The following is a 17900-nucleotide window of genomic DNA, read 5'->3' as shown; positions in this document are numbered from 1 at the left end:
TATATACACAAACACACATATAAACAAACACACAAATATACATATACAAAAATACACACACATACACACAAACATATACACATATGCACAAACACACCCATATATACACAAACACACACACACATATACACACACACATATACACAGAAAACACATGTACACAAACACACCCAAATATACACAAACACACATACACAAACATATAAACAAACACACCCATATATACACAAACACACCCATATATACACAAACACACCCATATATACACACACACACACACACACACATATACACACACACATACACACAAACATATACACAAACACATGTACACAAACACACCCAAATATACACAAACATATACAGAAACACACCCATATATACACAAACACACATATACACACACACACACACATATACACACACAAACATATACACACATACACAAACACACCCATATATACACATACACAAACACACACATATACAAAAACACACACACACAAACATATACACACAAACATATACACAAACACACCCATATATACACACACACACACACATACCCAAAAATATACACAAACATATACACATACACACAAATACACCCATATATACACTCACACATAAACACACATATGCACAAACACATATACACAAACACACCCATATATACACAAACACAGACACACACAAACACACCCATATATACACAAACACACACACACACATACACACACAAACATATACACAAACACATGTACACAAACACACCCAAATATACACAAACACACATACACAAACATATACAGAAACACACCCATATATACACAAACACAGACACACACACACACACACACAAACAAACATATACACACTTACCTTTAGCGGAGCGCAGACTTCTCCTTGCGACGGGTGCCTTCCACTACATCTTCTGCGCATGCGCCGAGAAGCGCCGCGATGCGCGTTCACGAGCAAATGACATCCTCTGCTCCGGACGCAGAGGATGTCTACGCATGCGCGGCCACCGCTAAAGGTAAATAGCGGTGGCCGGGAACCTAGGCAACGAGCAGGATACAAAGAGGGACTGACCGCAACTTCAATCAACGATATCAAGAAAACGACATCGCTGGACGACGGACAGGTAATTAGAATTCTTCTTATTTTTACATGGGGGAGCTTTATGGCTCCATTTATCAACTTGGGACAACCCCTTTAAGCTATGAAAATGAAAAAAAAATTTTTCTCCCAACAAGATGTCGTTTTAGATCAACATTTTTCATTTTTACAAGGAATAGAGAAGAAAAAGCACCCCAACATTTGTAAAGTAATTTCTCCCGAGTACGGTAACACCCCATATGTGGTTATAATAGGCTGTTTACGTATATGGGAGAATTCAGAAGAAAAGGAGCGGTATTTATCTTTTGGAGCGTAGATTTTTCTGGAATGGTTTGCGGACGCCATGTTGCATTTGCAAAACCCCTGATGTACCAAACAAAAGTGACATCAGGGTATATGTAATATGTGAGGAGTACATCAGGATATATGTAATATGTGCGGAGTACATCAGGGTATATGTAATATGTGAGGAGTACATCAGGGTATATGTAATATGTGCGGAGTACATCAGGGTATATGTAATATGTGAGGAGTACATCAGGGTATATGTAATATGTGAGGAGTACATCAGGGTATATGTAATATGTGAGGAGTACATCAGGGTATATGTAATATGTGAGGAGTTCATCAGGATATATGTAATATGTGAGGAGTACATCAGGATATATGTAATATGTGAGGATACATCAGGGTATATGTAATCTGTGAGGAGTACATCAGGATATATGTAATATGTGAGGAGTACATCAGGGTATATGTAATATGTGTGCAGTACATCAGGGTATATGTAATATGTGAGGAGTACATCAGGGTATATGTAATCTGTGAGGAGTACATCAGGATATATGTAATATGTGAGGAGTACATCAGGGTATATGTAATATGTGAGGAGTACATCAGGGTATATGTAATATGTGAGGAGTACATCAGGATATATGTAATATGTGAGGAGTACATCAGGGTATATGTAATCTGTGAGGAGTACATCAGGATATATGTAATATGTAAGGAGTACATCAGGGTATATGTAATATGTGAGGAGTACATCAGGATATATGTAATATGTGAGGAGTACATCAGGGTATATGTAATCTGTGAGGAGTACATCAGGATATATGTAATCTGTGAGGAGTACATCAGGGTATATGTAATATGTGAGGAGTACATCAGGATATATGTAATATGTGAGGAGTACATCAGGATATATGTAATATGTGAGGGGTACATCAGGGTATATGTAATCTGTGAGGGGCACATCAGTATATATGTAATATGTGAGGAGTACATCAGGATATATGTAATATGTGAGGAGTACATCAGGATATATGTAATATGTGAGGAGTACATCTAGATATATGTAATATGTGAGGAGTACATCAGGGTATATGTAATGTGTGAGGAGTACATCAGGGTATATGTAATCTGTGAGGAGTACATCAGGGTATATGTAATATGTGAGGAGCACATCAGGATATATGTAATATGTGAGGAGCACATCAGGGTATATGTAATCTGTGAGGAGTACATCAGGATATATGTAATATGTGAGGAGTACATCAGGGTATATGTAATATGTGAGGAGTACATCAGGGTATATGTCATATGTGAGGAGTACATCAGGATATATGTAATATGTGAGGAGTACATCAGGATATATGTAATATGTGAGGAGTACATCAGGATATATGTAATATGTGAGGAGTACATCAGGGTATATGTAATATGTGAGGAGTACATCAGGATATATGTAATATGTGAGGAGTACATCAGGATATATGTAATATGTGAGGAGTACATCAGGGTATATGTAATATGTGAGGAGTACATCAGGATATATGTAATATGTGAGGAGTACATCAGGGTATATATAATATCTGAGGAGTACATCAGGGTATATGTAATATGTGAGGAGTACATCAGGGTATATGTAATCTGTGAGGAGTACATCAGGGTATATGTAATATGTGAGGAGTACATCAGTGTATATGTAATATGTGAGGAGTACATCAGGATATATGTAATATGTGAGGAGTACATCAGGATATATGTAATATGTGAGGAGTACATCAGTATATATGTAATATGTGAGGAGTACATCAGGGTATATGTAATCTGTGAGGAGTACATCAGGGTATATGTAATATGTGAGGAGTACATCAGTGTATATGTAATATGTGAGGAGTACATCAGGGTATATGTAATATGTGAGGAGTACATCAGGGTATATGTAATATGTGAGGAGTACATCAGGATATATGTAATATGTGAGGAGTACATCAGGGTATATGTAATGTGTGAGGAGTACATCAGGGTATATGTAATATGTGAGGAGTACATCAGGGTATATATAAGCTGTGAGGAGTACATCAGGGTATATGTAATCTGTGAGGAGTACATCAGGGTATATGTAATATGTGAGGAATACATCAGGGTATATGTAATATGTGAGGAGTACATCAGGGTATATGTAATCTGTGAGGAGTACATCAGGGTATATGTAAGCTGTGAGGAGTACATCAGGGTATATGTAATATGTGAGGAGTACATCAGGGTATATGTAATGTGTGAGGAGTACATCAGTGTATATGTAATATGTGAGGAGTACATCAGGATATATGTAATCTGTGAGGAGTACATCAGGATATATGTAATATGTGAGGAGTACATCGGGGTATATGTAATATGTGAGGAGTACATCAGTGTATATGTAATATGTGCGGAGTACATCAGGGTATATGTAATATGTGAGGAGTACATCAGGATATATGTAATATGTGAGGAGTACATCAGGGTATATGTAATCTGTGCGGAGTACATCAGGGTATATGTAATCTGTGCGGAGTACATCAGGATATATGTAATATGTGAGGAGTACATCAGGGTATATGTAATCTGTGAGGTGTACATCATGGTATATGTAATATGTGAGGAGTACATCAGGATATATGTAATATGTGAGGAGTACATCAGGGTATATGTAATATGTGCGGAGTACATCAGGGTATATGTAATATGTGAGGAGCACATCAGGATATATGTAATATGTGAGGAGCACATCAGGGTATATATAATATGTGAGGAGTACATCAGGGTATATGTAATATGTGAGGAGTACATCAGGATATATGTAATATGTGAGGAGTACATCAGGGTATATGTAATCTGTGAGGAGTACATCAGGGTATATGTAATATGTGAGAAGTACATCAGGATATATGTAATATGTGAGGAGTACATCAGGGTATATGTAATATGTGAGGAGTACATCAGGATATATGTAATATGTGAGGAGTATATCAGGGTATATGTAATCTGTGCGGAGAACATCAGGGTATATGTAATATGTGAGGAGTACATCAGAGTATATGTAATATGTGAGGAGTACATCAGGGTATATGTAATATGTGAGGAGTACATCAGGGTATATGTAATATGTGAGGAGTACATCAGGGTATATGTAATATGTGAGGAGTACATCAGGGTATATGTAATATACCCTCGGACCGGCTCATTTGCATATTTTTTCATCCTCGACTAATGGGAGCCTTTTTATTAACACCATTTTGGTCACTTGCAACTTTTGAAACACGTTTTATTCCATTTGTTTTCCCGGTTCTGTATAAATCTCGTTACCTTTATCCTGCCGGTTATTTTATTGTTTGGTGATTGAGCAGAGTAAAGGGTTATTTTTGTGGGCGAGCTGTAGATTTTATTGGTACGACTTTTTGATCACTTTTTATTACATTATTTTTTAGCGCTAAAGTGACAAAAAAAATAGCGATTCTGCCGGTTTCATTGTTTTGTTTTTACAGTGTTCACGGATGACATGGGCGACGGTGATTGGCCGTTTTCGAGGCTTTGCCTCAGCCCCAGGGGAGGAGTATTAATTCTATAAACACTGAGTCCTGAGTGAAGCGCGCCGCTGACACCCATGCGAGCACGCTTCCGTGTGTGTAACAGAATATCTCTTACAGTTCTACATCACTGGCGCTTCAGCCAGGCTGATAAAAGTACAGACCCCTGATGAAATAATACATAGAAACGCGTAGGTCAGGTGAGAGAGGGATTATAGCGCAGGTGACAGTGGCAGCACTGGGGTACTGAGGAGCGGTAACTGAGGGCTCTGGTGTGTTGCAGGGTCCCATCCACTGATACACCAATGTTTAACCGCTGATCCCACATTTTCAAGCACTCAATTAGAGGAGGGGTCACAAAACGAACCAGTAATTGCAGTATACATAGAATACGTTTTTTAACAAGCACGGGGGGGGCTCTTGTCACGGTGGTGATTGTACCCCTGTTTTTAGAGAGTTATCTAATAAAAATGATACATTTTACTCATTAATCACTTCAGTGAACTCTTATATTGTAATTCAGACTTTTAATGATGCGGTGATAGTAATTAGGTTTATTTTTTTACAATACTTTAAAAGGAAAAGTGGGAAAAGTTTGTTTTGTATTTTCTGTACACCACTAAATAATGTTTTTAACTATTTGTAACACTTTTTATTAGTCCCTGCACGGGATTTGGACCAGCGATCGTCAGACATACTAATGTATTGAATTATTGTCATTTTTACAGGCTCCTGGTGCCCCCCAAAATCTGACACTAAGCCCAGTGCATGACCGGAGTCATAGATCACCTTGTAGAGAACTTCTATGTGCAGTCACAGCTCCCTCAGCTCCTGCACTATGTATAACACATTGTCTGACGTGTTACTGTAATGTAGAACTAAGGAGGAACCCCACCTTACCAAACCTCCCAATTCACTTTCTAATATCATTATTACTGACCTCTGGTAACACCTCCTGGAATTTCCTCCTCCACTTCACTCTTACACGGTTGATCGCCCCTCACCCGCTCTTCTTCATCCTCCGCTTTAATATTAGTCAGATCTTCCCCCTGATTTCACATATATAACAATTCAGTACAATACAGCGGAGAGTGCGAAGAATCTAACAGATCAACATAAGAAACCACCAAAATCTATGACCCCATCTATGACCGCAGGACCATAAAGCTCCACACCCCCTGTATAGATGTGGTATAGGGCTCAGCTTCATCTACCTGATGATTCTCTGGGACATTGTGATTTTCCTCTGGACAGTCCTGGGAATACAGAGGACTGGGACTTCTCTCTGGTGGATTTCTCCGACTGGATCCATCTGTAGGAAACACACAGTGATGGAATAGATTATTTACATGGGATGATGAGATGATTTGAGTAGTATCTAGGTGACCCTCAATACAGGTTTGTCTTTACAACTAATGAACGTCCCCCCCTCCTTACACTGATCAGCCATTACATCCGTCTCCTCTTCTGCTTCATCTTTAACCTCAACCTTAATATCCATCAGATTTTCACTCTAAACAAACAAGAAAAGAAAAAACATAGTATGAACTTCGGGTTAATTGCTTTATGGCCATATTTTGATGAGACTTCGGCACCATCTACCCAGTGGCAGATTATCATTAGGGTTTGTTCAGCAGCCTGGGGCCCAAGGCTTCCAGGGGGCCCATGGCCGCCCGAACCGCACATGACCCCTCATACCTGGTCGCATCGCTGGCACCGGAGGGGGACCGGTTCTAGCAACAGCCACCAAGGGGCATAGCTAGGGGGGCAGGCGGAGCATGTGCCCCAGGCGCAATTAGGTGGTAAGAGGGGGGAAGCTCCGCAGAGCAGATGATCCGATAAGTCACGTCAGGCAGAGCGGAGAGTGGTAGGCCCATGGCTTCAGTGTGTGGTAATATCTACCGGGAGCAGCGTGTGTGGTAATATCTACAGGGAGCAGCGTGTGGTAATATATACAGGGAGCAGTGTGTGTGGTAATATCTACAGGGAGCAGTGTGTGGTAATATCTACAGGGGGCAGTGTGTGTGGTAATATATACAGGGAGCAGTGTGTGTGGTAATATATACAGGGAGCAGCGTGTGTGGTAATATCTACAGTGAGCAGTGTGTGTGGTAATATCTAAAGGGAGCAGTGTGTGTGGTAATATATACAGGGAGCAGTGTGTGTGGTAATATCTACAGGGGGCAGTGTGTGTGGTAATATATACAGGGGGCAGTGTGTGTGGTAATATATACAGGGAGCAGCGTGTGTGGTAATATCTACAGGGGGCAGTGTGTGTGGTAATATCTACAGGGAACAGTGTGTGTGGTAATATATACAGGGAGCAGTGTGTGTGGTAATATCTACAGAGAGCAATGTGTGTGTGGTAATATCTACAGTGAGCAATGTGTGTGGTAATATATACAGGGAGCAGCGTGTGTGGTAATATCTACAGGGAGCAGTGTGTGTGGTAATATCTACAGGGAGCAGTGTGTGTGGTAATATCTACAGGGAGCAGTGTGTGTGGTAATATATACAGGGTGCAGTGTGTGTGGTAATATATACAGGGAGCAGTGTGTGTGGTAATATATACAGGGAGCAGTGTGTGTGGTAATATATACAGGGAGCAGCGTGTGTGGTAATATATACAGGGAGCAGTGTGTGGTAATATATACAGGGGGCAGTGTGTGTGGTAATATCTACAGGGAGCAGTGTGTGTGGTAATATATACAGGGAGCAGTGTGTGTGGTAATATATACAGGGAGCAGTGTGTGTGGTAATATATACAGGGAGCAGCGTGTGTGGTAATATCTACAGGGAGCAGCGTGTGTGGTAATATCTACAGGGAGCAGTGTGTGGTAATATCTACAGGGAGCAGTGTGTGTGGTAATATCTACAGGGAGCAGCGTGTGTGGTAATATCTACAGGGAGCAGCGTGTGTGGTAATATATACAGGGAGCAGCGTGTGTGGTAATATATACAGGGAGCAGCGTGTGTGGTAATATCTACAGGGGGCAGCGTGTGTGGGATTATCTACAGGGAGCAGTGTGTGTGGTAATATCTACAGGGAGCAGTGTGTGTGGTAATATCTACAGGGGGCTGTGTGTGGCGTTATCTACAGGGAGCAGTGTGTGTGGTAATATCTACAGGGAGCAGTGTGTGGCACTATCTACAGGGAGCAGTGTGTGGCACTATGTACAGGGGGCTGTGTGTGGCACTATGTACAGGGGGCTGCGTGTGGAACTATGTACAGGGGGCACTGTGTATGTGGTGCTTTACCTTACAGTGTTTGGTGCTATTATATTTAGGGGCGCAGTGTATGGTGCTATTATATTTAGGGTTGCAGTATATGGTGCTATTATATTTAGGGGTGCAGTATATGGTGCTATTATATTTAGGTGCGCAGTGTATGGTGCCATTATATTTAGGGGCACAGTGTGTGGTATTATATTCAGGGGCACAGTGTGTGGTGCCATTATATTTAGAGGCACAGTGTTTGGTGCCATCATATTTAGGGGAATAATGTGTGGTACCATGATAATTTTATCTTCATTTATAGGTGTGGAAACGTTGGAAAAGTGAGAAGCTGAAGACATCTGAGTGGAAAATTCTTCAGAAATGGGTCATGGCCTGGATACGATGGAGAAGAAAAGAGGAAAAAAAAACTACTAGAGTCTGAGAAGACGTCACCTGTGAGTCACTAGATTTACAGAGAATCTGTCACCTCTGCTGACATGTTTATTATAGGAAATCCATGTATTTCGCATAATGTCTTTGTGCAGTCCAGGACTGATAGACAAATGTGTGTTACCATTCGCCTTGTCAGGAGGATGTGTCCCTGCAGAGTGTGATACTGTCAGCGATGGTTGGAGATTGTCAGCATGTAGGGACACAACCCTGTGACAAGGGGAATTGTAACACCCAATTGTCAATGATTGCACAAAAAGGTAGTGTTAACAATAGTTACGGTGCAGCAGTGGAGAAGGGGGCCCAAGTTTGGGTAACAGCCCAGGGCCTATGGTCTACTTAATCCGCCACTGCATCTACCTCATGATTCTCTGGCACATTGTGATTTTCCTCTGGACAGTCCTGGGAATACAGAGGACTGGGACATCTCTCTGGTGGATTTCTTCTACTGGATCCATCTGTAGGAAACACACAGTGACTGATATATAGACAGATATACAGTAGTCATGTATTCAGACACTTCATTAGGCCCACGGCGGCCATAGAACACCCTGCGATCTTACACAGGGTGCCGGTGGGGTGAGAGAGGGAGCTCCCTCCCTCTCTCCAAAACCACTCAGATGCGGCGCTCGCTATGGATACCAAAGAAACGCAACCCAATATTTATTCCTCCGATTCCGCATTTTATAGAAATATCGCACATGTGGCGCATGTGTCCTATTTAGTGAAACACGGGCCCCAGAAATGAAGGAGCACCTTGTGGATTCTGGGGTCTCCTTTTCATTAGGGTGTTTTCTAGGCACCACTATAGGTTTGAGGAGGCCTTAAAGGGGTTTTCCAGACCCTAAAAATTGATGATAGGCCACCAATAGCTGAATGGTCGGGGTCCGACTCCTGGTACCCCCAATGTTCAGCTGTTTTGAAGGAGGTGCAGTGCTTGTGTGGTTTTTTTTGGGGGGGGGGGGGGAATAGAAAAAAAAACCAGAAATTCCGCCATCGTTCTATGCATTATAAACTTACGCCTTTATGCCGTTTTTTTATGTGTTACGACTTTTGCAGAATAAAATCCCTTTTGAACGAAATCATTTGTTTTTGCATCGTCGCTTTCCAAGAGCCAGAACTTTTTTATTTTTCCATCAATGTAGTGATATGAGGGCTTGTTATTTGCCGGACGAGACGTAGTTTTTATTGGTACTTTTTTGGGGTACATGGGTCTTCTTGATTAACTTTTATTATTACTTTTTTGGGAGCCAATGGAAAAAAAACAACAATTCCGCCATTATTTTACGGCATTCACCCTGCGGTTTAAATTACATGTTAACTTTATTGTGAGGATCATTACGGTCGCGGCGATACCATATTTGTGTACGTTTATTTATTTTTTACACTTTTACTAAATAAAAACACTTTTTAATGGAAAAAATGTTTCCAATATAGTCATTTTTATTAATAATATTTATTTCACAGTAATTACTTAGTTTTTTCTCCCACTAGGGGACTTCACTGTGCGATCTTCTGATCGCAGATATAGTGCTTTGGTATACTTAGGGCAGGCCTGGGGGCTTTGTTAGGACCCCGGCTTCCATGGTACCTCATCGTGGGCCCGCGATCACGTTTGCGGGCCGCCCATGGGTGACAGAGGGAGCTCCCTCCCTTCATAAACTACAATTGATGATGCGATCACCATTGACTGCAGCATTTATGGGGTACCCGCTCCAGCCTGCACGGGACGACCGTGCAGAACTTAGACTGGGCAGCCATGAAAAGGCATTTTGGTGGTCACAAAGGGGTTAAACTTGAAATAGTTTTTCTTTTTTTCGTCTTAGGCCTCATTCACACTACAGGGTTTCCCGGCCGGGTGCCGGCCGTTCATAAATCGGCCGGCACCCGGCTGCATTAGGAATAATAGACCCCTAATGGGGCTATTCACACGACCGATTTTTTGACGGCCGGGAAAACCGGCCGTCAAAAAATAGGACATGCTCTATTTTCGGCCGGGTACCCGGCCGCCCGGCTCCCATAGAAGTCTATGGGGCCGGGTAATACACGGCCATCACCGGAATGTGTCCCGAGTGATGGCTGGGTTTTCCGTGGCTTGCGCTCTATCCCCTCCTCCTCAGAGCGCATGTGAGGAGGAGTTTATGCCATTCGGACGAATGGCTACGCTGTACACTGTGTGGCAGGGCCGGGGTGTACAGCAGGTGGAGGGAGCGCTGCGCTGGCTCCCTTCCCCTGCTTGTTTTAAAAGCGCCCTGGCTCGGCGACACCTTCCATGGCGCTGCTAGCAGCTGCTGCGGCTGCTACTGCTGTAGCGACGCCACTATAGCAGAGCAGGGAGGTATCTCCCCGCTCTATGTGCTAGCTCCATTTTAGCTCCCTGAAGGAGCGGAATCCCCGTGTGTTCGGGGATTCCGCTCCTGGACAGAGCGCTTGATGTCTCTGTCCATATCTGGGCAGTGACATCAGGGGAAACTCCAGAAGCGGAATCGCCGAACACATGGGGATTCCCCTTCAGGAGTGGCCGCTGATGTCACTGTCCAGACCTGCACGGATGCAAAACTAATGCAAACCGGCCGGGAAAAATGGCCGATTTTACCGGCCGATACTCGGACTCGGGCGGGACCCGGTCGTGTGAATCCCGCCTTACTAGGGGACTTGAAGATCCAACGTTGTGGTCACTGGTATAATACTTATGTGTTGCAGGGTATTAGACCCGCCAGCTTTACACTGACAGACTGACTATTAGACTCTCCCTCTGGTAGGACCTGACAGGCTTCCGTAGATGGCAGACCTGGAGGACATTGTTAGACCTCCAGTTGCCATAGCAAAGCCGAACAGAAACTAAACTTCTGAGCGCTTCTGCCGCTTCGTTTTAGCGATCGGTGGGGGTCTCCGTAGACGTCAGAAGTCTGGTGAACGTTTAGTTACACTTTAGGCATTTTTTTAGTCTAACGTGTACCTTGTGTTCTGGGGTCAAACATCTTCTATAAAGTTATGAAGGATGATTTATTTGCTTATATTCTCTGTATGAAATTACATTGTGAATTATCAAGCAGGAGGCCGATTACTAAGATGTGTAATATGTGAAAGTGATGATAATGTGTAAATGATTTAGTTTCGTGCAGCAGCCATCTTGTCTGGAGTTCCCATCTTGTCTGGAGTTCCCATCTTGTCTGGAGTTCCCATCTTGTCTGGAGTTCCCATCTTGGTTCTTTTGTAGTGAATAGGAAAGTCATTGTTCCTTTAATACAAGTAATGTTGATTTCGTATGTTTTATCTTTGACCTTGGTTCCCATGCGTAGTTGGTAGAGAATGGACAGGGAGTAAGAAGGGAGGGTGGCAAGTATTCGTGAGGGAAGGTCTCCCCCATCTCCACGAGAACATTCTGTCCAAAAGAGATAAGGCACCTGCAAACCTGATGTGTGAAGTATTATAATGATGTATTTTATTGTATGCTTTTTACTGAATAACAAATATTGTTACATTGTCTCTGATTGGTTTACCTCAAGCCGACACCCCTTCTGAATTTCAGTTTAACAGTTTGAGTTTGGTAATAAATCCTTCAGAGGAGCATTTTGAACATATAAGCGTGTCTGTGTGTTTTCTTCTCCTCTCTCGATATATATCGGTGAAATATCCTAATTAGGATTCTGACTAATGGAGTCTGGCCTTGAGAGTCTGTTGGGACTCGTATAAATTTCAGTCTAATATATTTTGAGCGATGGATTTCCATGACAAAGTGTTTGTTTGGAGCTGCCAGCGACAGCTCTATAGAATGCCGGACAGCAAGCACTGGACATAAGAGAATAGGAGGAGGGGGGGTGACCCCATTATGTAATACAGCAGTGTGTAGTGAGCATGCTCCCACCTCGCCCGCTGTACTGAGAGGAGGGGGAGGCAGCCGCTCACTCCCTGGACCACACGTCTATCACACACCGCAGTATGGAGATGTGTATTACCAAGCTGCGGATGTGTATACCCCACATGATGACACAGAAGAGGGTCCCGGACAACAACAGTCTCATCATGTGGGGAATACACCCCCCCGATACGGCAATACCTCTGTATACTGCAGTGTAAAGATGTGCACTCCATGCAGTTATGGGGGAACTGGGGACAATAATAACGGAGGCTGTCAGGACATGCTGGGAGTTGTAGTTCTGCACAGCAGGAGCGACACAGGTTGGAAAACATTGCCCCAGGACATAAAGGCGACGGTGTAAGTGCAGAATGAAGTGTCTACCAGGAGAACGTCTCATCCATGTGCAGAAGAGAAGACCCCAGTATTAGATCTCACACTGAACCTGCAGAACATCTTTCCACATGATTGTCCTGTCCGCTGTTCACACATGGTAGAACTTTACACTCCTCATGTAGGAGATTATAAGAGCGGCGCAGATCAGTCACTGGTTATATAAGACCATGTTCACACACAAGTCACTGCCCATCTCACCTGAATGTACCTGCTGCAGAAACTACAACATTCAGATATATGGAAACTTCTACAACAAATCTGGGACCATCCCCTAGTGCAGCACTGCAGCAAAGCGAGGAACGTGCGATCAGAGATCAGGAATCACATGTCTGTATATACTGCACATGACGAAACTAACACTGCAACAACAAACTAATAATATATCAATTATATATCTATATCTCACCCTGTGATGTGCGTGGCCGGTAGTCCTCCATCATGACCTCCTCGTACAGATCCTTGTGTCCTTCTAGATACTCCCACTCCTCCATGGAGAAATAGACAGTGACATCCTGACACCTTATAGGAACCTGACACACACAATGATACAGTCATCACCCAGACACCTCCAGTGCTGTTACTGTAGAATTTCCCAGCAGTGTCACCTCTCCAGTCAGCAGCTCAGTCATCTTGTAGATCAGTTCTAAGATCTTCTTCTCATGTATCCGGGAGTGCGGGAGAGGCTCTGTGATGGGGCTCTGACTACTGCTCCATCCTCCTGACTCCTGGATGATGGGAGTCGTACAGTCACCCGATGTCTTCTTCACTATTGTGGACTCCTGTGTATGGAGAGACACACTTAGAGAACTGAACACAGTAGTCCCCCCTCAGTAGAGAGAGGGAGATTGTGACCCCGCTGTGTAGAGCTCTAGTGACCCCACATCTGTAATACTGGAGACCTCACCTACAATAAGACATTGAGAAAATAGAACGAGGCCAAAACTAAAAAGGAAATAATATTGGGGGGACTAGATGGACCATGTGCTCTCCTCCTGCCGTCATCTTCTATGTTTCTATATAGAGGTCATCCTGATCCTCCTGGTTCCTTGTCATTCTCATTGCTCTACAACATTACTATTGCTGCATTGGTGACATGACACATAACTGACCATATTGGTGGCTGATCTTCAGCTTTTCTGCTGGTGGCTTCTTGACGTCACTTGGAAGGTCTGGACGCTGTTATACAGGACACTGGATTCTTCCTATTATGTATTGTCCCTTCCCTATGTGGGACTTGTTCTATAATGTAGAAAAGTTTACCTCTCCGCTCAACAGGTAGATGATCTCCAAGGTGAAGTCTAATATTCTGCTGCTCATCTCATTCCTGTCCTTGTCCATCCTTGGTGGGTCACTCAGGAGAAGGAGCGTTGTGGAGGAGAAGATGAGAGAACTGGAGGATCTGGAGGATCTAGTACTGCAGACGTCTTTATGGAGAAAGGAGAAGATGGAGATCATACAGGGGACAACATCATGTGTGACATACAGAACCTCACTTATTCATCATTGAGAGAAACATCTTCTCAGAGCCGTCACCACATGGAATAAAGGGGTATTCCCAACACGGACATTTCTCCCCAGGATATGCCAGAAATGTCTGATAGATGCGGCTCCACCTCTGGCCGTGCTCGGCTGTTTCTGGACCTCCTATACAAGTGAATGGAGAGACTCGTGCACATGTGTGGTCACCTCTCCATTCATTCTCCACCTGGATGTAGTCATCACCTCACCAGGCGGGTCGGGGGACCCCCGTTCTCCACATAGAGGTGGGACCCCCACATATCAGACATTTATGGAATATCTCTCAGGTGAGAAGAGTAAAATGAAGACACCCCCCCCCCCCAGACAATGAAGACCTGACTCCTGACAACCTGACACATGGCGGATACTGGGGAGACATTGCTGACATCTGACAAGACGTGGTGCACACTATGCAGTCAGTGTTTGATATGAACTGTGAGGTTCTGCAGCAGCTGAGGTGACATTGCTGACATCTCACAAGACGTGGTGCACACTATGCAGTCAGTGTTTGATATGAGGTGTGAGGTTCTGCAGCAGCTGAGGTGACATTGCTGACATCTGACAAGACGTGGTGCACACTATGCAGTCAGTGTTTGATATGAGGTGTGAGGTTCTGCAGCAGCTGAGGTGACATTGCTGACATCTGACAAGACGTGGTGCACACTATGCAGTCAGTGTTTGATATGAGGTGTGAGGTTCTGCAGCAGCTGAGGTGACATTGCTGACATCTCACAAGACGTGGTGCACACTATGCAGTCAGTGTATGATATGAGGTGTGAGGTTCTGCAGCAGCTGAGGTGACATTGCTGACATCTCACAAGACGTGGTGCACACTATGCAGTCAGTGTATGATATGAGGTGTGAGGTTCTGCAGCAGCTGAGGTGACTGCTGACATCTGACAAGACGTGGTGCACACTATGCAGTCAGTGTTTGATATGAACTGTGAGGTTCTGCAGCAGCTGAGGTGACATTGCTGACATCTGACAAGACGTGGTGCACACTATGCAGTCAGTGTTTGATATGAACTGTGAGGTTCTGCAGCAGCTGAGGTGACATTGCTGACATCTGACAAGACGTGGTGCACACTATGCAGTCAGTGTATGATATGAGGTGTGAGGTTCTGCAGCAGCTGAGGTGACATTGCTGACATCTCACAAGACGTGGTGCACACTATGCAGTCAGTGTATGATATGAGGTGTGAGGTTCTGCAGCAGCTGAGGTGACATTGCTGACATCTGACAAGACGTGGTGCACACTATGCAGTCAGTGTTTGATATGAGGTGTGAGGTTCTGCAGCAGCTGAGGAGACATTGCTGACATCTGACAAGACGTGGTGCACACTATGCAGTCAGTGTATGATATGAGGTGTGAGGTTCTGCAGCAGCTGAGGTGACATTGCTGACATGTGACAAGACGTGGTGCACACTATGCAGTCAGTGTTTGATATGAACTGTGAGGTTCTGCAGCAGCTGAGGTGACTGCTGACATCTCACAAGACGTGGTGCACACTATGCAGTCAGTGTATGATATGAGGTGTGAGGTTCTGCAGCAGCTGAGGAGACATTGCTGACATGTGACAAGACGTGGTGCACACTATGCAGTCAGTGTATGATATGAGGTGTGAGGTTCTGCAGCAGCTGAGGTGACATGGCTGACATCTGACAAGACGTGGTGCACACTATGCAGTCAGTGTATGATATGAGGTGTGAGGTTCTGCAGCAGCTGAGGTGACATTGCTGACATCTGACAAGACGTGGTGCACACTATGCAGTCAGTGTATGATATGAGGTGTGAGGTTCTGCAGCAGCTGAGGTGACATTGCTGACATCTGACAAGACGTGGTGCACACTATGCAGTCAGTGTATGATATGAGGTGTGAGGTTCTGCAGCAGCTGAGGTGACATTGCTGACATGTGACAAGACGTGGTGCACACTATGCAGTCAGTGTATGATATGAGGTGTGAGGTTCTGCAGCAGCTGAGGAGACATTGCTGACATCTGACAAGACGTGGTGCACACTATGCAGTCAGTGTATGATATGAGGTGTGAGGTTCTGCAGCAGCTGAGGTGACATTGCTGACATCTGACAAGACGTGGTGCACACTATGCAGTCAGTGTATGATATGAGGTGTGAGGTTCTGCAGCAGCTGAGGTGACATTGCTGACATGTGACAAGACGTGGTGCACACTATGCAGTCAGTGTATGATATGAGGTGTGAGGTTCTGCAGCAGCTGAGGTGACATTGCTGACATCTCACAAGACGTGGTGCACACTATGCAGTCAGTGTATGATATGAGGTGTGAGGTTCTGCAGCAGCTGAGGTGACATTGCTGACATCTGACAAGACGTGGTACACACTATGCAGTCAGTGTTTGATATGAGGTGTGAGGTTCTGCAGCAGCTGAGGAGACATTGCTGACATCTGACAAGACGTGGTGCACACTATGCAGTCAGTGTATGATATGAGGTGTGAGGTTCTGCAGCAGCTGAGGTGACATTGCTGACATCTGACAAGACGTGGTGCACACTATGCAGTCAGTGTATGATATGAGGTGTGAGGTTCTGCAGCAGCTGAGGTGACATTGCTGACATCTCACAAGACGTGGTGCACACTATGCAGTCAGTGTATGATATGAGGTGTGAGGTTCTGCAGCAGCTGAGGTGACATTGCTGACATGTGACAAGACGTGGTGCACACTATGCAGTCAGTGTATGATATGAGGTGTGAGGTTCTGCAGCAGCTGAGGTGACATTGATGACATCTGACAAGACGTGGTGCACACTATGCAGTCAGTGTATGATATGAGGTGTGAGGTTCTGCAGCAGCTGAGGAGACATTGCTGACATCTGACAAGACGTGGTGCACACTATGCAGTCAGTGTATGATATGAGGTGTGAGGTTCTGCAGCAGCTGAGGTGACTGCTGACATCTCACAAGACGTGGTGCACACTATGCAGTCAGTGTTTGATATGAGGTGTGAGGTTCTGCAGCAGCTGAGGTGACATTGCTGACATGTGACAAGACGTGGTGCACACTATGCAGTCAGTGTATGATATGAGGTGTGAGGTTCTGCAGCAGCTGAGGTGACATTGCTGACATCTGACAAGACGTGGTGCACACTATGCAGTCAGTGTTTGATATGAGGTGTGAGGTTCTGCAGCAGCTGAGGTGACATTGCTGACATCTGACAAGACGTGGTGCACACTATGCAGTCAGTGTATGATATGAGGTGTGAGGTTCTGCAGCAGCTGAGGTGACATTGCTGACATCTGACAAGACGTGGTGCACACTATGCAGTCAGTGTATGATATGAGGTGTGAGGTTCTGCAGCAGCTGAGGTGACATTGCTGACATGTGACAAGACGTGGTGCACACTATGCAGTCAGTGTATGATATGAGGTGTGAGGTTCTGCAGCAGCTGAGGTGACATTGCTGACATGTGACAAGACGTGGTGCACACTATGCAGTCAGTGTATGATATGAGG

At 44.4% G+C, this 17900-nt stretch overlaps 1 long non-coding RNA gene across 1 annotated transcript; it reads right to left on the bottom strand.

Annotated features, from left to right (window-relative positions):
- Window positions 1–6194: 6194 nt before the first annotated feature.
- Window positions 6195–9206, bottom strand: LOC142664594 (uncharacterized). Its single transcript, XR_012851328.1, has 3 exons — window positions 9000–9206; window positions 6411–6486; window positions 6195–6285 (listed from the first exon to the last, which is right to left on the bottom strand). It is a non-coding gene; the product is annotated as an uncharacterized LOC142664594 (long non-coding RNA).
- Window positions 9207–17900: the final 8694 nt, after the last annotated feature.

This window comes from Rhinoderma darwinii, chromosome 1, assembly GCF_050947455.1.
Source record: "Rhinoderma darwinii isolate aRhiDar2 chromosome 1, aRhiDar2.hap1, whole genome shotgun sequence".
Taxonomy (NCBI): Eukaryota; Metazoa; Chordata; class Amphibia; order Anura; family Rhinodermatidae; genus Rhinoderma; species Rhinoderma darwinii.
This window is presented reverse-complemented; position numbering and strand designations above follow the sequence as displayed.